The following is a 9,436-nucleotide window of genomic DNA, read 5'->3' as shown; positions in this document are numbered from 1 at the left end:
GGAGGAGCTGCAATTATTTCTCTATAATCGCAATTGCTCTGTCAGTATACTATGACGTCATAAAGGTGTAACGTTATATATACTTTTCCATGACGTTATAGATTTAAACCACTATACGATACATCATGTGTTTTTTTTCCAACTCGATTAAAATTGACGTATTTACATGTAATATTAAAACATGTTTTTGATAACATTTTAAAGGAATTACTGTTATAACATATCATTGATTCTGTTAACAAATCTATGTGAATTAAAAATATACATTACAGTCTGAAAATTTACTTTTGATGTAATAGCTAAATGTCAAGGTCTAGGCTAATACAGGGTATTTGCGAGTGGTAAAATGCAAATATAAGTAATAAACAACGATTATTTAGTGAACACGGCGTTATGAATAGGAACTGCTCTGCTGGTATATTTTCCATGATGCGCTAGCGCGCATCATGGAATATGCCAACAGAGCAATTGCTATTCATAACGCCATGTTCACTATATAATTAACGTTGTTTATTTCTTAAAAATTTACAATGATATGAAATTTGAGTGTCATTTGTTGAGTTATAAGCGAGTTACAGAGCTTGAAATTCTTCGCTATGTTAACAAAACGTTTGTTCACATTTTGAACATTGAAGTAAAAATTTCAGTTTTAAACCTAAAACGAATGTTTAGGAACTGTTTATCTATGCTTAAAATAAATAAAAAGAAAAATAAGCTAGAACAAGATCTTTTACTTGTATATTGAACTGACGTAAACAAAAACAGGGCACGAGCCTTGTTTACATGATAAAGAACTGTGAGCCCTGTATCTTGCTTATAACTCTATGAATGACTCTCAATTTTATTTGATCATTAGAAATGCATTTCTAAAGCATCGTATAGAATAAAAACATAAAAAGAGAATTCTATCAAAATCATGACCATGCCCCTTTAAACTTTGCCCCCATTATTCTCCATTTTTCAAAGTGTTTCAGGTACAATAAAATGTCATGTTATTTTTTAGAAGAGTTAATGTAAAATATATTTTTCACCTACCGGGTATATATTTGATTTATTTGCACTCACTGGGAGTATATGACGTTAAAAGTCAAGCTATTTAGATACTTCAATCAAAATTAGTCAAAAATTGACATTTTTCGTATCATTTTACGAATGGGAAATATAGAGTGCATGCTTGAACATTGAAACAATTTTTGTCTTTTAATAATCTTGGGTAGATACATCTCTGATGAAATATCTTGTTTGTTCAAGTATGCGCTCCATGTTTTATGAGAGAAAAACTGCTTAAAACAGGCCATTGTATCCTAAAATGCAAAAATGGTGGGAAAAGGTTGTCTTTATGGTGTCATATTTCTTAATTGTGGGCACTTGAATCAAAATGAACATTATGTAAAAACATCACTTAAATAACTGTATAAAAAAATTTACAGTAAAATGATGATGTTCATTTTTGGGGGGCCATTTTAGGCACATATATATAGTCCTTTGAAAAACAATGTTAAATAAAGAATTTGCAAAGGTGTGCATCAAATCACAAGAATATAAAATCATGAAAACTGAATTGTTAACATAATTTCATTTAGTTAACAAGTCTGAAAATATAAGCGAGATTTTAATATCCATGAGATGTGCTTCTCGCAATTTAACGCGGATATTAATTCCTCGAGTTTAATTAGGAATCTACAGTACATTCACCTTGTTGGTCAAGTGCAGGGGATATTATTCAGTTATTGCTTTTAAGCCTAAGTTATCTGCAAATACAATGAGTAATGCCAAATTTCATTGAAGGGTAGAAATAATGATAACTGATCCTTGTAATGTAGAAAATATCATATCATAATCTCCTTGTAGGTCATGTGCAAATGAATAGAACTTTTTACGTTTTCTAGAATGTTAGATTTAAGATTAGAATTGTAATGATAAAGTGTGTATTTGAACTTTCCACTCTGTATTTGCTTTTTACGACATTTAAGTATTAAATTATGTGCAATATATCGGATTATCCTGCGCATAAGGCACAAAATTTCAAACGTTGACCTCAAACAGATGTTTTATTTTCACAAAATCCTGAAAATGATGTACCGTTTTGCCCACACCATCACTGAAGTGCTATATCAGGCTAAAAAATATGAACTGCTGCAAAAAGTACATGCCCTATATACTAGTACATGTAATTTCAGGGCAAAATATCCAGTCATTATCAAAGCTGTGTATAGACAATGTTGATTTTCAACATGTCAATGTCTGTGCTATCACTGAAACTATATAGCTGCTTTCACCTTTCAGTGTAAAACACATTCTTAAAATCTTGTTAATCATTGGTACTTAAAAAAGATTTATTTGCTCCCAATTCAAGTCAGGCCAATTTCAAAACTAAATAAAATTTTGAACACCATAATGGCTTCCTAAATGGCAATCAAAACAAGAATTGTTTTCAGTTTTCAGATAAGCAATATCGTGAACATTTATGATAAATGTAAACAATAGAAAGATTTTTCTTTAAATTAGATTTATAATAACTGTATGTGTGTAAATATTTGTAATTTGGCTTTCTCGTTACTCTAATTACCATACATTTTGTTTCTCAGTATTTTCAGATGTTAATTAGGCATTTTCAATAACTGAGTAGAAATTTCATTTGAAAGTATACAGACATAGATATGGGAGTTGCTGCTTCTTCTTTTTTATCAATTCTATTTGATTTGCTGTCCCCCCAAAAATACTAAAATACTTTGCATGGAAAGATTTATATTTATAGTTTTTGTTTCATATCAATTCTTTTGGCTATTCAGTAGAAAACTTTCAGCATGACTGTACAAAAATTTATTACTGTTCTAAACTTTATATTCAAAATAATCTGATATATTGTACAGTATCAGAATCAAGGTAATAATAGAGAGTTACTGTAGATACTTGTACACCGTCACTGTGTTATTAAAATACTGGTTTACTCCAATATAAAGATTGTTCTCATCATCCACACACAAACTACAGGGATTCTGTTCAACTTGTTTTTGTGTGAGTAGTGTAGACAAGAACTGACCATCTTGATCCAGAAGATAAACATTGTTTCGGTTTGAAAAGTTAGTGTAAGGAACGCTGCCTACCAGGATGTGACCAAGGAGATCAGTACAAATACCATAGGGACGAAACTCTGACTCCTGACTGGTGTAGGAGAACCTGATTTATTCACCACGACTACAACATGTTTAATTGCGTCTGATGTACAGATGTCACCATTGATGTTTTCTGTGATGAAAAGTGGATATCTATACAGTTCCCGTCCTTTGTTGTCCCTCTGTATGTTCTGTATTTCCTTCCCTTTCTTGTTGTACCTTGTGACTTTAGCCTCTTTACCCTTTACCATCCCCACCAGTATGTCCCCGTTGATGTGGGAGGAGTGTATGCTGATTGGTTCCCAGTCTACTGTTTTATTAAATTCAGTGATTGTATTATCCAGTGTTATCCTATTGATGACTTTTTTCACTTTGTCTGTATAGATCAGATCCCCGTCCTGAGTGACTGTGTGGTAGCCTCCATATCCACCATTGGGTTGTATCTTTTGTAGCTGATTCCCCTGTAGATCTTTATGGACAAAATTACCACAATCATCACTGCCCCAGAGTCTGCCAGATTTACCTAGTGATATATGGCGTACATTGTTAACACCTGGTACTGTGTACTCCCTGACCTCGGTGACAGAGGAACACAGAGACAGTGTTGGTTTTGTGTCAGATTTCTCTCTGTCTTGTTTCCTCTGTTTTCCTCTAGGTTTCAGTCGTGTAAAGGGAGTCTCCATGGTTTTTATTTTTCTGTTTTCTGGTTTAGTGTCAGGAACAGCTGCTCTACCCAGTAGTTTGGTGACATCCTCCTTTCTGTATTGACCAGCAGTAAATACTGGAGGGACTGGTTTGACCGTCTCTGGTATGGGGTCTATTTTTAGATTTTTTATAATTTCACTCATAAGGGTTTGAATATCTTTAGAGGAAAGGTAGCCATGGAACTTCTTAACAAGCTCATGGAGATAAGAAATGTAGCCATTATACTTTATATCTTGGGATTTTAACAGTTCATGGAATGACTCTTCTATTTCGTTGACTTGTTCTATTTTATCTGACGTGACTGCGTCTACCATACTTTTCAGAGCTTCAGCTTCAGCCTTCATTGATGCTCTTATGTCATCCATGATCTTCTTTATTTCTGTAGAATCTTTCTTAATAGATTTGAGAAAATCCTGTGAAGTTGGGAGGAAATGCTCTTCAATTTTATTGATTTCATCCAGACAAATAGCATATTTTTCTGCATACACTGTTTCTAAATTTATAAATGTGTGCCTACCATGGGCTTTTATTGCACATTTGGAACAAACTGGAACTTGACATTGCTCACAAAGCATCTCTACACATCTGTTTACATGGATTTGGCATTTAACTTCAGGAAGTTGTCTTTGGCGTTGTTGGTAAGGGACTACTTCATGGTTCTTGGTATCTGGACTCTTCTGATGTTCATCTCTGCATTGTTCACACATTGGTCGGTGACAAGGATTGCAGTAAAACTGACAGTTGTTCTCACAGTCTCCATTGCCACACTCCAAGTAGTGCTGGGCTGTTAGTGGTGCATTGAATTTTGATGATGCCGTCTGTATAAAAATGGTTTATTTTAAATAAAACTTGTAAGTCAACAACAACAGGATCTTAAAATTCCAATTTTATTTTATTCAGTATTAAAAGTGGTCAATGTTTATTCCTAAACAGATTTAAATTGAAGAAAAAAATTGCTTATTATTTATATGAGTTGAATGTGAAAACTACTTTAGTTTTTGTATCAAGATAAAAATAAGAATTTTTGTTATCTAAAACCCATCTTTAAAACTATATACAATGGAACTGTTTAATAAAATTAAATGAAATGTTCAATTTATGAAAACATACAAAACTTAAGAGATAGTCATGCTAACCTAATCCCAATTTTAGATTGTCACTGTATATATCCTTTAAATATCTGTGAGCATTCCAGTTCATTACTTGTTTGATCAATTGCAATTTTAAGTAAAATATATACCCACTATGAACAACACATGAACAGAAAGAATAAACCTTTACAATTGAAACTTCAAAACTTGAATCTAAATAGTTTAAAGTTTAATTATCCCCTCGTCAAACTTGTTGCAAAGGGGGTATAGCATCGCCGCTGTGCGTGCACGTGTGTGTGTGTGTGTGTGTCTCCTTCAGCTTATAAGCAAGATTCGATCAAAGAAAACCCTCACACGAACGTTTATCAATCTTGGTACACATTTTTAGCATGGTAAAAGGACCAACCGTATTAATTTTCAAGTCCATTGTCTAAATATTTATTGAAATACCATGAAAATAACAACATTTCAAACAAGAATTTTATATACGACTTGACATTGGAGATTTCCAGCTATCTTCCACGAAACTAAAGTGAAAGTAAACTGTTCAAATCAACAACTTTATATATTTTTGGATTTGGATTTTGTAAACTTAAGGTAATAAACAAACTTTTTATTATAATAAAGAGTTAGACTAATCCCTAAAGTTCGAAACTTCCCCATTCCACATTTCCACCTCCTAAACACCCCCACCCCCATCCCCACCAAAAAAAACACAAAAAACCCCAATAAATTAAAAAATTTCATATATGAATTTTTACAAAACAAATTTATTCACTACATGGTGAAAATATAAGTGAGATGTATTTTTCCATTTTCATTAATGCTTTCCAGCTTTGCAGATGTCAGCTCTGCCCAGTATGTCACCTGACTTTGATGTTACAAAATTATTAGTGTTGTGTAATAAGTTTATAATTATAAAGTTCTAGAAAAGGGTGCTTTGTATCAATTTCGTTGTCTTTAATTAAATACACCCCTTACCTTTTAAAGATATTTTCTGATGTAGTGGAAGGAAATTTACACAACAGACTTTGGTATCGAAGATAAAGATTTAAACGAGAGTTGGGGAGAATAGCGAGATTTGTAATTTACTTCTATATATAATGTCTATTAAAATATATTTAAATGTCTTGCAGGCTACCACCTGTTGACAGTGTGTTTTTGATTTTGAATTTTAATTGCTGATATTTATTAGTTTAAGGTATTACACTACTTTACTCAATAAAATAACTTGGAATAGGCAGCAGTCTCAGCCCATTTCAGTCTCATCCTTACATCAAGATCAAAATGAACGTATTGAATATATTCATCTCAGAATCTGCAAACAGATACATTGATTAAATATCAGGGCACCACCCCCTTATTTGCTAATTTGTATGTGAATAATTTGGGGTAATAATTTGAAATTATAGATTTCTTCTAAAGGATCTGAATTGTTTATTCAAATACAGTAAAACCCATTTAGTACAAACATTATAGCAAAATCTCTGTTAAAGTTAAGTTTTGTGGTAGCCCTGGCAGAAATTCTTAACAAATCCTTGCAAACTTTTACGGTCATAACAAATTCTGCAAAAAGGAATTTATGAATACCTGTGGAACAAATTGATATTGAGTCCCACAGAGAAAATGAAGAAATTTTCCCTGTTATAACGAATTCTTTTATAATAATTTTTAGGCCAGCATTTTTTTATTTTTAGGTTTACAAACCCGCCGCTCGGTTTTCTGAGTTTTTAGAAAAAAAATAAAATTACAAAAAAAGATCTTTTTTTTCTCCCCGACAGCAAATTTTTCCTAGTAGGAAAAGTGTATCGTCATTGTTATCACAGAGGCATAAAATCTGCTCTTTTTGTGTCATGATAGCCTAAAAATTTCTTACGCATCTTTTTCTCGTGCTACATTCTTCAGAGAAGCTTCTACAAACACTCTGCTTTGAAGTTTTACCGACAGTGTTGACCAGTGGCTAGACGAGATAGTCACACCTCACTGAACATGGCTTCGATAGTTACCTGTGCAGCTGTTTTCAAGTACATCACTGTAAACTGATTCACTTTCTTTTTGTGTTGAAATGGCATATGTATTCATTGGCTTTTTAAAAAAAATATTTTACAGAGAGAGAGAGAGAGAGGAAGGAGAGAGATGCATTAGAGATATTATAAATTTCTGCAGTAACTATTCTCATGAACACATTTTAAAGTGACCTGCCTAGTGAATTAAAAAAAAATCATATTTTGCATATTACTGTTTGTGCATTTTCCGTTATTTTCAATTAAAATTTACCATTACATAATTAATTGCATAGTTGTACTTTGTACATGGAAATTCAACAGGATAAAATACATGCACACATATAGTTGCAGTGATTTTATAGAGTCTGTTCACATTCACAAAGTTATGTTTGAGTTTTCTCACATATAAACACGCAAACCAATTTTGTAAATAAAATGTGAGAGATCAATGAAGTTGAATATTTTTTAACGTCTACTGCAGAAAACATGAAAGTTATAAATATTTTGTATATAAATAATTATATACTAGTATCATACAGGAGAAAACATTATGACTTTATGTACATAAAATTTAGTTGTTTTTTTTTTATTAAAATGAAATGTTGACATGTCCGACAATAGTCTGACAAGTAAATTTGAATCTTGGGCTAGTAACTTTGTGGCCAAATTTTGTAATTGCACACCCCTGACATTGCTATATGTACATGTAATATCAAAGCTGTATGTCATATATTCTATTGTACTATTTCAGTGATATGTTACACAGATGACATACTTTTCACATGCTACACTTGATGCAGTTACACACCACTAGTATCATGAAGTTGTCATTCATTATATTATTAGAATAAAGATGATGTCATAAAAGTTTTTTTTTTCTCCTACAGAACTTTACAATTTTTTGGTTCGTAAACCTAAAAATAAAAAAAATTGTAGGTCAAAAGAGATTTTTATTTTTTTTTATTTCCTCCTCCTACGGAACTTTATCATTTTGTTGTTTGTAAACCTAAAAATAAAAAAATGCTGGCCTTATCTAAGAAAAACCATTATACATAATTGTTTGAATAAATTTTATTTTCAAAAGTCCCTATTATAACTTACCATCCAGTTATTTAAGGTTTTTAAAAAAGTTATTTTATTTCATGCCTCTGTAACCACAAATGATAGTTATCTCGAAGAAGTCATGTATATAGCAGATTTGCTATACTTATAGTTAAAAATTCCTTTTACGAATTACGGATATAGCAAAGTAAATCCACTGGTCCCGAGGACTTTGCTTAAAGTAAGTATTACTGTATAATATTCCTTTGTTTTACTAACTTGTATGTGAATAATTTGGGATAATAATTTAAAGTTATAGATTGCCTTTTAAGGATCTAAATTGTTTGTTCAAAGAGTCATAAATCTAACTTGACACAAATAGATTTTCATGACCCCAAAACCCTTTTAATGCAATTCAGCCAATTTGCGCAAAGAACCCCCCTCCCAAAAATGGTTTTAGTACAGAAGAATTTTGTTGATAAATCTCTTTTTAATTTCTTAATTTTACTTTTTAAATGTTTCAGGTGGGTAGTGCCGTTCACAATCAGGAATACACAGTAATAGAGGACTATATCACAGGACTTAAGACTCTGCTGTACCTTAGAAGCGTGGAGGAACTTCGTAACTGGGATGGTCAGAGTCCCCCTACTGCACCCCACCAACTGGGGAAACCAGTCCTGAAAGTGAAAAATATAATTGGAGAAGTCAGTCTTTTACTAAGTTAATGAAGATGAGCTTATCTGCATTGTTTGCATGCCATGGCCAGACCCCAACAGTATGAAAAGAAAAAGTAAAGTCTGAAATTTTCATTTTAGAATCTCCCATCCTTTGGTCCGTATCTGGCCAAAAGGCAAGAATTGAAGGACCGTCTGTACAAAGAGAAAGACCTGCTAAGTGAAGAGAACATGCCAGGGTCTAAGCGACCAGCAAATGCCCCGAAGAAGCCTATACCCAGGGTCAAGGTAATTTCCGGTTTAATGGCATCTTCCCAAGTCAAGGGTTTCTGATCCGCTCTGATCTACATATACCTTTAAAGTTTTAAATTCTCATTTTCAGGATGTAATTGGTCTGGCCTTATCCAGGATCGGGACTTATGGAGACTTGAACAATCAGGAACAGGTGGTGGCACTTATCGATGAGGTAATAAACAGAGAGATAAATATGGTTGGAAAAAATTATTTATCACAAATATAATCCAAATCATCTACAGAAGGTGACTGTATATCACTTGTCAGTCCATGCAATAGGGGGGCAAATTTTGTGTTGATTGGTGTAAACTGAGAATTATTGTTTGTAGTTGAAAGTTTTCAACTTTTCCATGTTCTGCATTTGTGTATTCATTGTAAAATTCCACATCAGAACAAGTAATGGTTAGGGGTTTAAATAACTTGTCAATGACCGATCATGAATTGTAGCACAGGCATTCAACCAGACAGTATTCATGTTAAGTTTGATGGTAAATTGTCAAGCTTTAACA

At 32.6% G+C, this 9,436-nt stretch overlaps 1 pseudogene; it reads right to left on the bottom strand.

Moving 5' to 3' along the window:
• Positions 1-2,695: 2,695 nt before the first annotated feature.
• LOC128165919 (uncharacterized) lies at positions 2,696-5,339 on the bottom strand (annotated as a pseudogene).
• Between the last annotated feature and the right edge of the window lie 4,097 nt (positions 5,340-9,436).

The sequence above is a fragment of the Crassostrea angulata genome, chromosome 10, assembly GCF_025612915.1.
Source record: "Crassostrea angulata isolate pt1a10 chromosome 10, ASM2561291v2, whole genome shotgun sequence".
NCBI classification, from domain to species: domain Eukaryota; kingdom Metazoa; phylum Mollusca; class Bivalvia; order Ostreida; family Ostreidae; genus Magallana; species Magallana angulata.
Note: the sequence above shows the minus strand (reverse complement) of the source record. Positions and strands in the feature narration are given on the sequence as shown.